Here is a 16,539-nt window from a genome sequence, read left to right as displayed (position 1 = left end):
TAAAAGGGATGCCAAGCATGACACTACCTGTGCTTAACCATGTATAGGGAGTGTACTATAGGCATCTGACATAGTCAGCCCTTTAGCACCATCCTCAATACTGGTACAGCCACAAGGTAAGTCACTCTTCCTACCAACTGGTGAATGGAGTAGTATGTGTTATTACTTGTATCTATGGTATGGATGTGAGCATGCAAGGGAATTGGGTAGCTGAATAGGATGCCAGCAGATAGTAGACACCTATAGTGGCAGCATGAGATCTGTAACAAATACTGGTGTCATCATAGTAGCCAGTACTAGACAAGGTGACAAAACTCACTGCAGGAAATGAGCTGGGCCACATGTGTGTCCATATGACAGACACATGCCAGTCAGGGAGGCTCACATACCCAACAGCAGTCTCAGCCAGCAGGACAGGTGTAGACAAACACAAGCAAAGGCTGTGCTAAGGCCTCCAATTGATGGCTATGGGTAACCCTCTCCCCCAGGCCTACACAGAAAGACTACAAGAGGTCAGGCAGTGGGATGTTAGTTCTGAAGGGTAAGAAGTCAGAAACTGAAATGTAGGTCAGTCAAACTTAAGACCTGTAGTACACTGATATGCCTCTAGTCAGCATGATAGGTTAGAATACAGAATGAAATGGAGTACCTGACATACCAGTACAGTCATAGCAAATGTTTACAAGTGTCAGGTGTGCCCCCCTCAATCCTATGTAGAAATGTAGTAACAGTCCGGTGTGCCCCCAGTCCTATGTAGAAATGTAGTAACAGTCAAGTGTGCCCCCCATTCATATGTAGACATGTAGTAACAGTCAGGTGTGCCCCACCACAATCCTATGTAGAAATGTAGTAACAGTCAGGTATGCCCCCCACAATCCTATGTATAAATGTAGTAGCAATCAGGTGTGCCCCCCAATCCTATGTAGACACATAGTAACAGTCAGGTGTGCCCCCCACAATCCTATGTAGAATTGTAGTAACAGTCAGGTGTGCCCCCCCACAATCCTGTATAGAACTGTAGTAACAGTCAGTTGTACCCCCCAATCCTATGTAGAATTGTAGTAACAGTCAGGTGTGCCCCCACATTCATATGAAGACACGTAGTAACAGTCAGGTGTGCCCCCCACAATCCTATGTATAAATGTAGGAACAATCGGGTGTGCCCCCTAATCATATGTAGACATGTAGTAACAGTCTGGTGTGCCCCCAATCCTATGTAGAAATGTAGTAACAGTCAAGTGTGCCCCCCATTCATATGTAGACATGTAGTAACAGTTAGGTCTGCCCCCCCACAATACTATGTAGAAATGTAGTAACAGTCAGGTGTGCCCCCCACAATCCTATGTATAAATGTAGTAACAATCAGGTATGCCCCCCAATCCTATGTAGACATGTAGTAACAGTCAGGTGTGCCCCCCCACAATCCTATGTAGAATTGTAGTAACAGTCAGGTGTGCCCCCCCAATCCTATATAGAATTGTTGAAACAGTCAGGTGTGCCCCCCATTCATATGTAGACAAGTAGTAACAGTCAGGTGTGCCCCCCACAATCTTATGTATAAATGTAGTAACAATCAGGTGTGCCCCCAATCCTATGTAGACATGTAGTAACAGTGAGGTGTGCCCCCCACAGTCCTATGTAGAATTGTAGTAACAGTGAGGTGTGCCCCCCCACACAATCCTATGTAGAAATGTAGTAGCAGTCAGGTGTGCCCCCAATCCTATATAGACACATAGTAATAGTCAGGTGTTCCCCCCAATTCTATGTAGGCATGTAGTAACACAAAGGTGTGCCCCACAATCCTATGTAGAACTGTAGTAACATGTATGTGTAGGTATACTAACAGTGGAGCACAGATTACCTGAGCTGTCCAAGGTAGCAGGATAGATTGTAGCATGTGTACAATATGCAGGTCTGCGTGTGTTAGGTTGGTGTGTGTTGTATATTGTGTGAGAGTGGTCAGTATGCATGCATGGTGAGGTTTGTCCTGGTGGCCATTGCCCAGTACTGCCAATGACAGGGCCAAGTTCTCACAACTGCAGTGCCAAACACAATGCTTCCCAGTATAACACATTGCAACAGTAAGCCATAGTAAATGTTTGGAAGTAATATGTGTCAACATCTGAAAGATGGACATGACATGAATGTTGGCCCAGATATACAAGCAGTACACAGGGGAAAGTACCCCAGACTGACAGTGTATAATATGTAACTGTCAAATGGACACACCCTTGGAATTGTACACACAGGTTTGCAGCACATTATCTGGCTTGTAGTAGGGAATACCGATGTCATCTGGCCAAACACTGGCAGACCACAAAGGTCATAGGAATGATGTATTGAGAAACAGCTGATGTCCCTGCACAAGCCCAACATAAGTGAATGCCTCATGCATATCTGTGAGTCAGATGCAAGTAGTGTCCATAGCACATGTGCACCCAGCTCACCCCACCACCACCCACAGGTACTGCTCCGGTCTTATCCCTGGTGTTGGGAATGAGTACAATATGACCTCCACCTGTGTATGGCAATAGACAAAGAATGCAACATGCAGAGCAGGTGTCCCATGCAGGTGTCTCCCTAGCTGTAAGCAGCACCCTGCCAGCATCTGCACCATTGGATCAATACTGACAGAAAGTATTGGCGTGAACACCTTGCACACCTACCCTGTCACCCCAGGGGAATATAGTGTTTTGCAGTCTAGGGCTGTAGGACTGATAAAATGCAATGGCCTGCTACAGCTGGCCTACATCACTATCAAATGGTCTATAGTCCTCTGCCAATGGCCTGTGTGTCACCCGTACTACCAATGTATGTTATGTCATGGACTCCCAAATAACAACATACCACAGTCCACAGCACCCAAATGCAAGGCTATGTGGACAAATCACAGTAACATGTCTGCCATGTCCTACTGCATGAACTGTGGATCAACACCAAATTACTGCTGTGATGAGTTGATAACTATAAGTAAAATATCAGATAATGTTCACATAATGTATGGAAGAGGATAGAATAATTGAGGGGGGGGTGGGAGCATGGGCGGCATGGAGTGTGTGAAGTCCGAAGCTCAGCCGTGTGCACATACTATCCCTGGCTGCAAACACAGGAATGAGTGGCTACAAACCTGCTCATAAACCACAATGTGTAGGGGTAATGTCCAGAAGTATGACCCCTTCCTCTGGGTAACCTGTGTGAATCTGTACAGCTGTGAGGTATGGCCACAGCAGGATATGGCCATACTGTCACGTCGATGGATGTACAAGCATGGGATCCTCTGCCACCACTGTACCAAGGTGATGAACCATTTACACAGACCCAGCAGCAAGTATCTACAGCTTCCTCTCCAGAATGGCATGAGTGTGCAAGAATATGTAGACTGCTAACCACAATACTGGACACAGCTGCATTCACCCTGTGTTCCCCAGGACATCACTGCAAGCAAATATGTTTATCTGACGTACTTGACGACATAAAACATCACAGTGTATAACAGTACATATGTCTGAATATCTCTGCTAACACCAGGACCATGTAGCAGAAGCAGCACAGATACAATTACCTACAGTAACCCACTATCCTCTGCCCATTTTGACCCCATATTGTCAACTGACCTACAGATATCCTGCAGAAACAGTTTGCTAGCTTTAGGTGTAGAACACAAAAGTCTGCACTGGAGTACAATCTACCTGGAATGGATTCACATATTCAATCCAGAAGGTCATACTGGGTATGCTCCCAGACTTAGAGAAATGAAGGCCAGGTCAGACAACAAAATACTGAGAGGTCATACTGGGCATGCTCACACACTTGAAGAAATGAAGCCTTTGTCTGGCAACAACATTGGACCATACATATCTGACAGTGACAGATGTTAGTGCATACACTGCTCAGTATGCACCAGTCATGCTTTGCACACACATTGGATAGGAATACACACATATATCCAAGGACAACACACTATAATAGGCCAAAAGTACACATACATAGATGTGTGGAAGAGAGTGACAGTGACAAAGAGCCTTCCATCAGGAGGCCTGTCCCACCCAGCACACATCCAAATGGCTAATACCCCATGATGCGCATATGTCAATCACCATAGATATTTGCCTCTGGAATCCCTCAGCATTATAATGTCTGTGGTGCTAGTGCTAACTGTGCAACATGACTGCACAAGTCAGTAGTCATCTAGCAGTTGTATACACGTACCTGTGGAATATAAACCTATGTGTGCCTGAGTGTGGTGTGTCTGCCTCTAGATGAATGGGTTATGGCCCATGCCACAACTGCTCCTCCACTGCCCTACTATGGCAAGCTTGCTGATGTCTTCACCTTGAAATACATCTTTGGGAAGTAACAGCCCAGTAATCCCTGTGGTGCATCCTGTAGTTGCATAATGTTGTAGTGTAATGTACTAGCCAGGTAGAAGTTCTCATTGCAGATGTGGAAAGTGTGTGTGTGTGTTTTCCTGTGTAGGGATCAATGCTTTTTAGGCCAGTCACACTCACTACAATTTCAAATACCCTACTTAAGCATGCCTGCTGATGTCATTCACTTTAAAATGCACCTTTGGGGAAAAAGTAGCCCAATAATCTCTGTGGCACATCCTATAACTGCGTAATGCTGTAGTGTAACAAACTAGGTAGGTAGGTAGGAGTTCTATTCCCAGACATGGCACGGGTGGATGTTTGTTTGTCTGTGTAGGGAGCAATCCTTTTGAGGCCATTCACAGTCACTACAACCTCCAGTGCCCTTCTTTGGCAAGCCTGCTGATGTCATTCACTTTGAAATACACCATTGGGGAACAAGTAGCCTAGTAATCTCCATGGTGTGTTCCACAACTGCATAATGTTGTAGTGTGATAAACTAGTTAGGTAGAAGTTCGATTCCCAAACATGGCAAGTGTGGATGTTTGTGTGTGTGTGCTTGTTAGTATGTGCAACGAGCAATGCTTTTGAGGCCATTCACAGTCACTACAACATCCAGTGCCCATCTTTGGCAAGCCTGCTGATGTCATTCACTTTGAAATACACCTTTGTGGAAATACTAGCCTCATAATCTCTGTGGTGCGTCCTATAACTGTGTAATGCTGTAGTGAGCTAAACTAGTTAGGTAGGAGTTCTATGCTCTGACATGGCAACTATGAAACTCTGTGTGTGTGTGTAAGGATCAGTGTTGCTCTTTTGGCCATTCACAGTCACTATGGACACCTACAAATGGAGAACATTTATAACTGTGCAGTAACAGTGACCTGATCCAAGCCTCCAGAGAGCACCCGTGCAATACCAGGTACAGCTCTCACCATACCTGTTGGCCACCAAACCAGGAACAAAACAATAAAGGTGGAGGAGTGTCCATATTCACCAAGGATATTCACACCATCAGGCTACTTGCCCAACAGAATGTGTCTGAAATACCCCCAGTGCAACTAACAGTAGGTTGGTCTGCATTCCAAATTGCATAGCTTGCTACAGATCCCACACCATGCCCCATGATACACATCACAGCCTTTGAAACATACTGTGAAATATTATGATACAAGCAAACACCCTAATACTGGGTGACTTACACTATCCTGCCATTAACTTGGAAAACTACTTGTGTACCAACACGTGTGCCCAACAGTTCTTGGAAGTCATAATCCCCAATTCCCTGGATCAATTAACCCATAGTCCCACCAGGGGCTCAAATATCCTAGACCTGGTCATTACCAACATGGGACATCAATGCTCCACACCTATGGTCACCCCATCTGTGGTCAGATATGCCCATGAACTAATCACCCTTAACATCAACATCCCTCCCCCACACCCTAGTAAGGAAACCTCCATAACACACATCTTCAAAACCAATGTCACGTTACACATGTCAGACATGACTAAGATCATGACACCCATGCTGAAGGGAACTGAAAGGACAACTGCTGAATCATACATGAAGGCACTGTAAGAGCACATCCACTCGTGCATGGATTGTGCCATCCAATATTGAACCAAGATGCTCCCCATCCAAAAAAAGGATGCCAATGTGGTGGCCCCCTGCCATAAACATGCTGTATAACAAACGGAGAAAACTCTTGCAAAAATGGGCGACTTTCAAGGATGCAAAATACTCCCTTACCAGATACAGTAAGAGGCAGGGACCCCTCATAACATCCACCAAAGCTAGTTATGAACATAAGATAGCCACAGATGCCAAAGACAACTGCAAGCCATTCCATAGCTATGTGAGGAATCTAAATGGCAATGCTCAAAACTGCTGTGAGCTACAACAGGATGGTACTAAATCTAATCCTCCTAGGGATATTGCCAATATCCTGGCAGATCGATTCAGTGCCAACTGCACCCCCTACCAACCCCCAGAGGGCCCATCTAAACATGGATAGATTGCCATATGCTGGTAATAATGGCCGCATGGGTAAAAAACACTCTACAGAGCTATGATAACAGCAGCCATGGGACCAGTCAACATCTCGGGCTGTGTACCACATGAGCTACAAACTGCACTTGCGCCTCACCTATGTGCCATGTCTAATCATAGCCACACCGCAGGCTTCGTGCCCACTGTGTGGCTCACAGCTGCAGTTATCCCAGTCCACAAGGAGGATGCACCTTAGATTCTGGGAACTACAAGCCCCAGTAGTATGACGTGCCTGCTCTGCAAGGCCATGGAATGTATTATCATGGAAATTAAAACAAAGGCATTGGCAACCTGCAAACACTGGACCCTAACCAGGTTTGGTTTGTGAAGGGCCAATCATGTCACCTCAACCTGAATGACAACTGTGAATCAATCTCCAGAGCCATGGACGAGGGTAGGGTGGTTCACACAGCCTATCTGGACCTCACCAAGCCCTTCGACACTATCCCCCTGTTTGGAATCATAGATAAATGTATCAAGCAGGCCATTAGTCCCAATGTCACCCTATGGGCTGCCAACTTCTGTACTGACACAACCCACACTGTAAATGTAGGTGACACCAACCTGAGCCCCAGGCAAGTGACAGTTGGAGTACCCTAGGTTTCAGTCCTGGCACTGCCCTTGTTCGGCATCTACTGCTCTGAAGTATAGTCCAACAGTAAGGTACACCAGCAAACAAAGGTCGCAGATGAATGCACACTGGGAGCCAATATTGAATCCCCACATGATGTGGATATTCTACAGAAGGGCCTTACAGAAAGACATGCTTGGTGCCTAAGCCATGGCCTCAAGAAAAATGCCAAGAATTTTATAGTTATCCCCATTGGGAAGGGACATGTACCTATGAAGTACCACATAGGTGGCAGTACACTAAACACCTAAGGTGTGATAACAGACTTAGGGACACAGGTGGACAGTGGTCTCAGCTTTGATAACCACATCTCCACAATAGTCAGGAAATCCACCTATGTGGCACACCTCCCACTAAGGACTTTACATCCAGGAAAAGGAGCCATTGTCCCACTGTAGGCATCTCTCAGTAAACCCAATACAGACTACAATGGCCCATTACATATGTACCACATCCTACTCAGCAACAGCTCCTCGTGGTCCTGCAGAGTGGTGCTAGCAGCAGAGAAATGAAAAGAGTGACTGCTTTCAAGATATAAGTATATTTTTTCTGTTACTACCTGTGCGACCGTCCTTTCTCACCGAAAAGCGAGTTTACACTGCTGATTTAACTGTTATAAGCTTGTTTTTGTGTTTTTATTACCTGCACTTAGTTTAAAAGTTTGTTTGTTGTATTTAACTGTTGAGGCCGCCCACTCAAGTGCGCTAGCCTGTGCATTGAATATACTGTAATTCTCTTGTTGTTTTCCTGAAAAAAAAAAAATATCCTTGTTTCCCGCATTTCCTAAACTAGAATAGTCCCTTATACAGGCTTTGCTGTATTCTGGACTTTTGGATAGTTCCTGTGTTGCCCATTTCCTTACTTGGATAGAAGGAAGTTTCTTTGCTCACCAGTGGGAGTGGGGAGCCTTGAGCAGCCTATCTGTCCCTGAAGGAGTGACCTCAGCACAAGAATCTTGTAGTAATTGGCCATTTTGGGCCATTTCTAGCTCTTTGAAGTTCCCTGCATAGAAACCCGCTTTAGCGCATTTTTTTCGCTTATCCTACTCAGCAACAGCTCCTCGTGGTCCTGCAGAGTGGTGCTAGCAGCAGAGAAATGAAAAGAGTGACTGCTTTCAGGATATAAGTATATTTTTCTGTTACTACCTGTGCGACCATCCTTTCTCGCCAAAAAGCAAGTTTACACTGCTGATTTAACTGTTATAAGCTTGTTTTTGTGTTTTTATTACCTGCACTTAGTTTAAAAGTTTGTTTGTTGTATTTAACTGTTGAGGCTGCCCACTCAAGTACGCTAGCCTGTGCATTGAATATACTATAATTCTCTTGTTGTTTTCCTGAAAAAAAAAATATCCTTGTTTCCCACCTTTCCTAAACTAGAATAGTCCCTTATACAGGCTTTGCTGTATTCTGGACTTTTGGATAGTTCCTGTATTGCCCATTTCCTTACATGGATAGAAGGAAGTTTCTTTGCTCACCAGTGGGAGTGGGGAGCCTTGAGCAGCCTATCTGTCCCTGAAGGAGTGACCTCAGCACAAGAATCTTGTAGTAATTGGCCGTTTTGGGCCATTTCTAGTTCTTTGAAGTTCCCTGCATAAAAACCCGCTTTAGCGCGGCTTTGCACGATTGTGCGCATTGGGCAGCGCCGCTTAATCGGGTTTAAACTATTCCCGGCTCCACAAAGTCTGCTCTTCACTTTTTCCCTTTGAACTGCTCTATCTCTCAAATTAAACACCCTATTCTCAATCTAAGACCCTGCACTTGCCCAAATAAGCAATCTTACAATCTTGCACTAATAAACTAAAAGCACTACATCCTCATATACTCTCCACAATTACCTTGTCCCCTATTGGTCCTTTGTAATTAAGTGATAAAAGAGTTCCCTTTACTACTCTAGCATGTCCAAAGGTCAGTTAATGGTTTCCTCTCCAGTCCAGCTGGTGAATCTGGGAATCTTGAGGCAATGTTACAACTGCCTCATGTACACGGACAACCCTCTCCTCCTCCAAACAGGTTCAAACATATGTGAGAGATGCAACCATATAGCCAAACTGGAGGCTGAGCTCTCTCTCTCAGAACTGGTGTAACCAGTCAGGAGGAGAAGGTAACCTCACACAACACTAATCCAGTCTCACATAGTCCTACCACAACAGCAAACCAAAGAAATAAACACACAAAAACATACTCGGAGGCTCTAAATAAAAATCTACCTAAGCAGCAGAGACCTCCAAAGCAGACATCCAAGCAAACGCTACCCCACAGCAAAACATGTGCAACACATAGCTCACAAAGTCAGTGTGCCAAACAGTCAGAGCACCTAAGGCTGAATAACACACCTGATACACTTGTAATAGGTGATTCTATAGTCAGACACACTGACGTCCCGCTCACCAGGCTGAACAAGGAGAAGGTCACAGTGAGCTGCCTGTCGGGCGCTAGGATCTGCCACATAACGCAAGCACTCAGGTCACTCCAAAGCCAGTACAAATATGACTCTGTCATAGTACATGCTGGTGTGAATGGCCTGAGACGTACCTCCCTCGACTACATGAAAAGAGACATAGAGGAGCTCTCCGATCATGTAGCCCAGGCCGGTATGACCCTGACCTTGAGCAGCATCTTACCCTCACCTAGAATGATGCCGCAGTATAAAGACAAAATGATCGATTTTAACAATTGGCTAAACTTTTGGTGTCATTCAAAGGGGATCCAGTGCCTGTCAGCCTGGGATGACATGCCCGACAAGCCACGTTGCTTCGCTAGGGACGGCTTGCACCTGTCACCCCTGGGCTTTCGGATACTGGCAAAGGCTCTTGCCACCCCCATAGTGCCTTTTTTAGGAAAGTCTCAAAAGACAAACCCACCTCCATAGAAAACACAAAGAACAAGAAACTAAGGGTAATGCTGCTAAACACCAGAAGTCTAAACCTCAAAATGCATGCACTCGAAGCTCTCCTCAGTATGGAGAACATCGATATCTGCGCAGTGACAGAAACCTGGTTCAAGGCTCCAGAGAGTACCCCAGCACTACCAGGTTATACCTCGTATCATGCTTTTCGGTCCCAAAACTCGGACCGAATCACAAAAGGAGGGCGAGTATCCATATTTATCAAGGATACCCACACCTCCAGGTTAGTGGTGTTGCACGAAGCATCAGAAACCATCCATGTGCAACTAACACTGGGCAAAAGTGCCTTCCAGTTTATAGCATGCTACAGACCACCATCTCAAAATCAGGAATCCCACTCGGCTTTCCTGAAAACATTGGAGAACATGAAGATATCTCCAAACACCATTATATTGGGTGATTTCAACTACCCAAACATAGACTGGGAGCATTACTCAAGCCCCAACACCCTAGCCCAAAGGTTCCTGGAATTTATAAACTCAAATGCCATGGAACAACTAGTTATAACTCCCACAAGAGGGGAAAGCATACCTGACCTGATCATCACCAACATGAGGACCCTATGCTCCACACCAGAAGTATACCCCTCATTGGTAAGATCAGACCATAAATTAATTTCACTGGATATCCAAAACCCGACCCCACCCCCAGTCCAGAAAACCACAGTGAAAAACTTCTCAAAAGCGAACTTCACACTTCTCTAAACTGAGGTGGAATCCTTCAAGGCCCCCGGGCCAGTGGAAACTATGGCCCAAACCACAGAATCCTATATAAACGCATTCTATGGATACCTCCAGGAATGCATGGATCATGCTATCCCAAACAAAACCAAGACCCAATAGTCCAAAGGCAGGCATCCAGTCTGGTGGACCCCAGCCATAAATAAGTTGTACAACAGAAGGAGGAAGCTACTACATGATAGAGCAAAATCCCTAAAAGGGAAGGCATCTCTGATCAGTACTAGCAAAAAATTACGATCCCTCATAAAATCCTCCAAGGCCAGCTTCGAGAGAAAAATTGCAGAGGACACTAAAGACAATCACAAGGCTTTCTTTAGCTATGTTAGGAACATGGGATGCAACTTCCAGATATGCTCAGAGTTGATTCTAAATGGCAAAAAATACACTGAACCCACAAACATTGACAACATCCTGGCAGACAGGTTCAGTGCAAACTTCTCCCCCCCTTCCCCCCCCCAAAAGAGCAAATATCTATCCCAGCAGAGTGCAGCCTCCCTAACATCTCAGATGCTCAGGTGAAAGCCCCCCTCTCCAAAGCAAAAAACACTGCTTCAATGGGACCAGATGGTGTCCCGGGTTGCGGCCTACATGAACTCCAAGAAGAACTAAACCCTCATGTAAAACTGCTGTACAATCTCAGCCTCACTACAGGATATGTACCCAAAGAATGGCAGACAGCAACAGTGGTCCCACTCCACAAAGGTGGTGCCTCAATGGACCCTGGTAACTATTGCCCCATAAGCCTAACTAGCCTTATCTGGAAGTCCATGGAGAGGATCATCATGGAACTCATAAACAAAGACATTGGGGACCTGCAGACACTAGATCTTACCCAATTCGGCTTTGTCAAGGGCAGATCCTGTCTCTTGAACCTGGTCGACTTTTTCGAAACAGTCACCAAGGCCATAGATGAAGGGAATGTAGTCCATACAGCCTATCTGGACCTCGCAAAGGCATTTGACACAATACCCCACTCGGGCATCATAGATAAGCTATCCAGCTTAAATATAAACCCCTATGTCACAAGATGGGTTGCTAACTGGCTCAAAGACAGAACCCACAGAGTCAGAATTGCCAGAGCCATGTCAGACTCAAAACCGGTTACAAATGGTGTCCCACAAGGCTCTGTCCTGGGACCTCTCTTGTTGAGCATATACTTCTCCGAGGTACAGGCCAACACAGGAGGACTATGGCTGACCAAGTTCGCAGATGACTGCAAACTGGGCACCATAATTGACTCTCCAGCTGACACAAACATCCTCCAAAAACGTCTCACAGAGATGGATAACTGGTGCCAGAGCCATGGCCTAAAGCTAAATGCCAAAAAGTGTATAGTCATACCCTTTGGCAAAAACAAAGTGCCCACAAATTAACACATAGGTGGTAACCCATTAAGTACGGAAGAAGTAATTAGGGACCTGGGGACCCAAGTTGATAGCAATCTTTCCTTTGACAACCACATTGCCAATATGGTTAGAAAGACCTTCTACATTGCCCATCTTATCACGAAAGGATTCACATCTAGATCAAGTGAGGTAATAGTGCCCCTTTATTCATCCCTCATCAGGCCCATCATAGAATACAACGCCCCTTTTGGGATGTACCTTACCCAACACCTGCAGCAACTAGAAATACCCCAAAAGTACTTCACAAAGAGGATCAAGGGACTCAAACAGATCCCATATGCTGCCCGGTTAAAAAAAACTCCAGCTCTACTCAGTTGCATACCGCCTACTTTGAGGCGATCTATGCCCGACATACAAAGCTATGTTCAACCCAGAATTAATGGACATGCTCCACCTCAGAAAATCTAAATCCCTTAGAACCACGCACTCGAGGAACTTGAACCTCAGCACTGAAATAAATAGAACATGCTGGAGGGACAGATTCATAACCCAGAGGCTCCCTTCACTCTGGAATAGAATCCCAGTCCATGTTAGGCAGAGCACCTCACTGACTCTCTTCAAGAGGAATCTTGATGAGTGGATGGGAGATCATAGGTTTACCCTGGGAATTACTTCTGTGTCACTACTAGACAGAGGCACAGTAAACTAACCTTAAAAAGGGCACAGCAAACTCAAATCAAAGGGTGGAGAAAGCCAAACACACTCGGGCTAGGCTTATAAATGCCCCAGGGAGATAACCTAGTATGAACCTATGAACCTATGAACAAGTAGAGAGCCTGCAGACATACCTCATGAATTGACCACAGGCCTAAATCGGATGCCCTATGCTGACCATCTGAAAATCATCCAGCCAAACCCTGTCACGTATTGTGTTCTCAGAGGCTATCTCTGCTTAACATACCATGCCATGTCAAACTCACAGCTGTTGGACATGCAACACTTAGAGAATTCCAAACCCTCACAGCCACATGCTCCAGGGATCCAAATCCTGTCATCACAATGAACAATACTTGCAGGAGGGATGTGTTCTTGACCCAGAGACTCCCCAGACTCTGGAATAGACTGCCCATACATATCAAGCAGAGTGCCTCTTTGGCCCTCTTCAAAAGGAACCTGGACGATTGGATGGGAGATAGGACATTTACCCCAGGGTTCATGTCAGCTGCCCTGCTAGACAGGGGTGCAGGGAAGTATATATTGTGGGAAGTCATAGCCAAAGAATTGTCATGTCTAGGCATGTATCAGCGTATGACCCTATGAACCTATGAAGTACAAATTCAATTGCCCAACCTTGGTAAGGCTGCTGATGTCATTCACTTTGAAATATACCTTTGGGGAAGGAACATCCCAGTGATTTCTGTAGTGTGTCCTATAACTGCATAATGCTGCAGTGTGATATACTAGTCAGGTAGGGATTCTATTTCCAGACATGGCAAGTGTGGATGTTTGTGTGTGTGTCTGTTTGCCTGTATAAGGAGCAATTCTTTTGAGGCCATTAACATTCACTACAACCTCCATTGCCCTTCTTTGGCAAGCCTGCTGATGTCATTCACTTTGAAATACACCTTTGGGGAAGTAGTAGACCAGTGATTTCTGTAGTGTGTCCTATAACTGTGTAATGCTGTAGTGTGATATACCTAGTTAGGTAGGGATTCTATTCCCAGACATGGCAAGTGTGGATGTTTGTGTGTGTGTTCGTTTGTCATTGTAGGGGACAATGCTTTTAACATTCACTACAACCTCCATTAACCTTCTTTGGCAAGCCTGCTGACATCATTCACTTTGAAATGCACCTTTGGGGAGGATGTAGACCAGTAATTTCTGTAGTGTGTCCTATAACTGCATAATACAGTAGTGTGATATACTAGTTGGGTGGGGACTCTGTTCCCAGACATGGCAAGTGTGGATGTTTGTTTGTCTGTGTAGGGAGAAATGCTTTTGAGGCCATTAACATTTACTACAACCTCCATTGCCCTTCTTTGGCAAGCCTGCTGATGTCATTCACATTGAAATACATCTTTGGGGAAAAAGACAACCAGTAATATCCATGGTGCATCCTATAAGTGCATAATGTTGTAGTGTGATATACTAGTTAATTAGGGGCTCTATTCCCAGACATGGCAAGTGTGGATGTGTGTGTGTTTGTTTGTCTGTGTAGTGAGCAATGCTTTTGAGGTCATTAACATTCACTATAACCTCCATTGCCCTTCTTTGGCAAGCCTGCTGATGTCATTCACATTGAAATACACCTTTGGGGAAAAAGAAGCCCAATAATCTTGGTGGAGTGTGCTATAACTGTGTAATGCTGCAGTATGATGTGTTAGCTAGGTAGGAGTTCCAGTCCCAGACATGGAAACTGTAAGACGTGGTGTGTGTCTGTGTTTGTCATTCGTATTCTGTGTGGAGTTGGCTGTGAGTGTGTAACAACTGGACTCATTGTGAAGCGGATTTTGCAAATTTCTTATATGGTGGGCCTATTATATGTCACAATGTCCACCTTACAAGGATATCAGATGTCAAACAGCAGAGAGGCTGGGGTTGACAATCCATACCCCAACATGTGACATTAAGGCCTGTCAAACAATTTAGGCAACCCTTGTATTACCCAGATAACACTCTCCACCCATGTCTCATACATAAACACACTTGGCTAGGCAACACCACTTTGTTGTTAGTTCCCTGCATGTTGCCCACAGATAGTAACCATGGTGTGATTGCAGTGGACTACAGAGGGCATGGCACCCTGTTCCACCACTACAATCGGCACATAATTGCATACAGTACTCCTTTACTATGTTCCCCACTGGACGCCTGCAACAACTTTAGTGCCATCAAATGTAACCCACAAAGGACATACTATGCCTTAAACACATGCCCTGTATGGACAAATGCCACTGACACCAGGGAATACCTGTATCATGCTGTCAATGTAGGTGTTGGGTCAACCTGTTGCACATTACCAGTTCTCAACACATGAGGCCAGGGATGGCACATCTGATGATAACAATATGTATACACAACAAGCCCCAGATGCCCCTGGTACAGTTCCACATGTCACAGGACATGCATGTGGGATGTTTGCACATCCCAGACACTGTCCATGTCATGGACTATAGAACACATACATGGCAAGCATTGCACAGCACTGGCCACCCACAATAGTAACCCAGATGACTGGATGGTGAATACAATACCCACCTGTGTGGGCCAATCCAGACACTACACCCCTGAGCCACACTGCAGACCTTTTTCATGTGGTCTGATGCCAAGATATACCCTTTACCTAGCCTTGTACAGCCTTCTGGCACAGTCACCTACTACACACCTGTGAAGCAATGCACCCATGCATGTCAGTACTGGCAACCTGTGTCTGTGTGTGTGTAGAGTATAATGATTCTGAACCCATTCACACTCACTGCACCTCCAATTGGCCTACTGAAACATGCCTTCTGATGTCAGACACCTTCACATACCCTTTGCCCATATATCATCCTGATAACCCATGTGGTGCATGTGATACCTGCGTATTACTGTACTGTGGCAAACTAGCTAGTTAGGAGGTCTAATCCTGACCCTAATAGCTGTATTAATGTGTGTGAGTCCCTGAGAGAGTGTGGCTGTGTCAACCTTGACACTTGTTCATGTGGACAGGCACGTGTACTACACCTACCTTATCCCTCCCATATCACTGTTGCAGATGTCACTCACCATCAGATATACCTTTGGACAACTCACCAGCATGTAAGCTCTGTGGCAAATGAAATAATTGCATAAACATGTGATAACAATACCTAGTAAGGCAGGGGTTTAAAACTCCATACTGGTACTGGTAAGTGTGCGACACAAACATGCTTAGGTTTTACTCTCCCACCCCCACCCTGTCTTACTTTGTCCCTGTCTGTCTCTCTCACTCCCTCTCTGGTGGATGTGGAGAAGTACACCTGCTTTGCTTAGGCAGCAGCTTGTGTTTTGTAACTGATGCTCATGATCAGCCGATGGCCTCTACACGAATTGCAGTCCCCACTAGCTGATTGCATGTGGAACAGCTGTGGTAACATTCCCATAGCCAATTGCATGGAAACACACTCCTATACCTAGGAACATCATGTGGATGTTGGGCCTTTCATTCACTGTGAGCAGGACCTCATGTTGGTGTTTGGCAAACAGTATCAAAGATGGTATTGGGATATACCTGTAACAGCATACACTGTGGAGACAGACCAGCAAAGAGGAGGGAGGTGTGTCAGACATGACTACAGAATGTAAGGGTTGCTCTTCTGCATTTGGATTCATGTTGATTTAACAGGGTTTGTGTGGATATGACTGGTCTACATGATTTAATACCTATCATGACAGTGTTATGTGTTTGAGGAAACTCCCACCGGTAGGGTTATCTGCAGACTGGGCAGTGTTTGGAGCCTTATGTTTCTTGTGTTAC

The sequence above is a fragment of the Protopterus annectens genome, chromosome 2.part2 (genome assembly GCF_019279795.1).
Source record: "Protopterus annectens isolate FY-2018-M chromosome 2.part2, PAN1.0, whole genome shotgun sequence".
Classification (NCBI taxonomy): Eukaryota; Metazoa; Chordata; order Ceratodontiformes; family Protopteridae; genus Protopterus; species Protopterus annectens.
Note: the sequence above shows the minus strand (reverse complement) of the source record.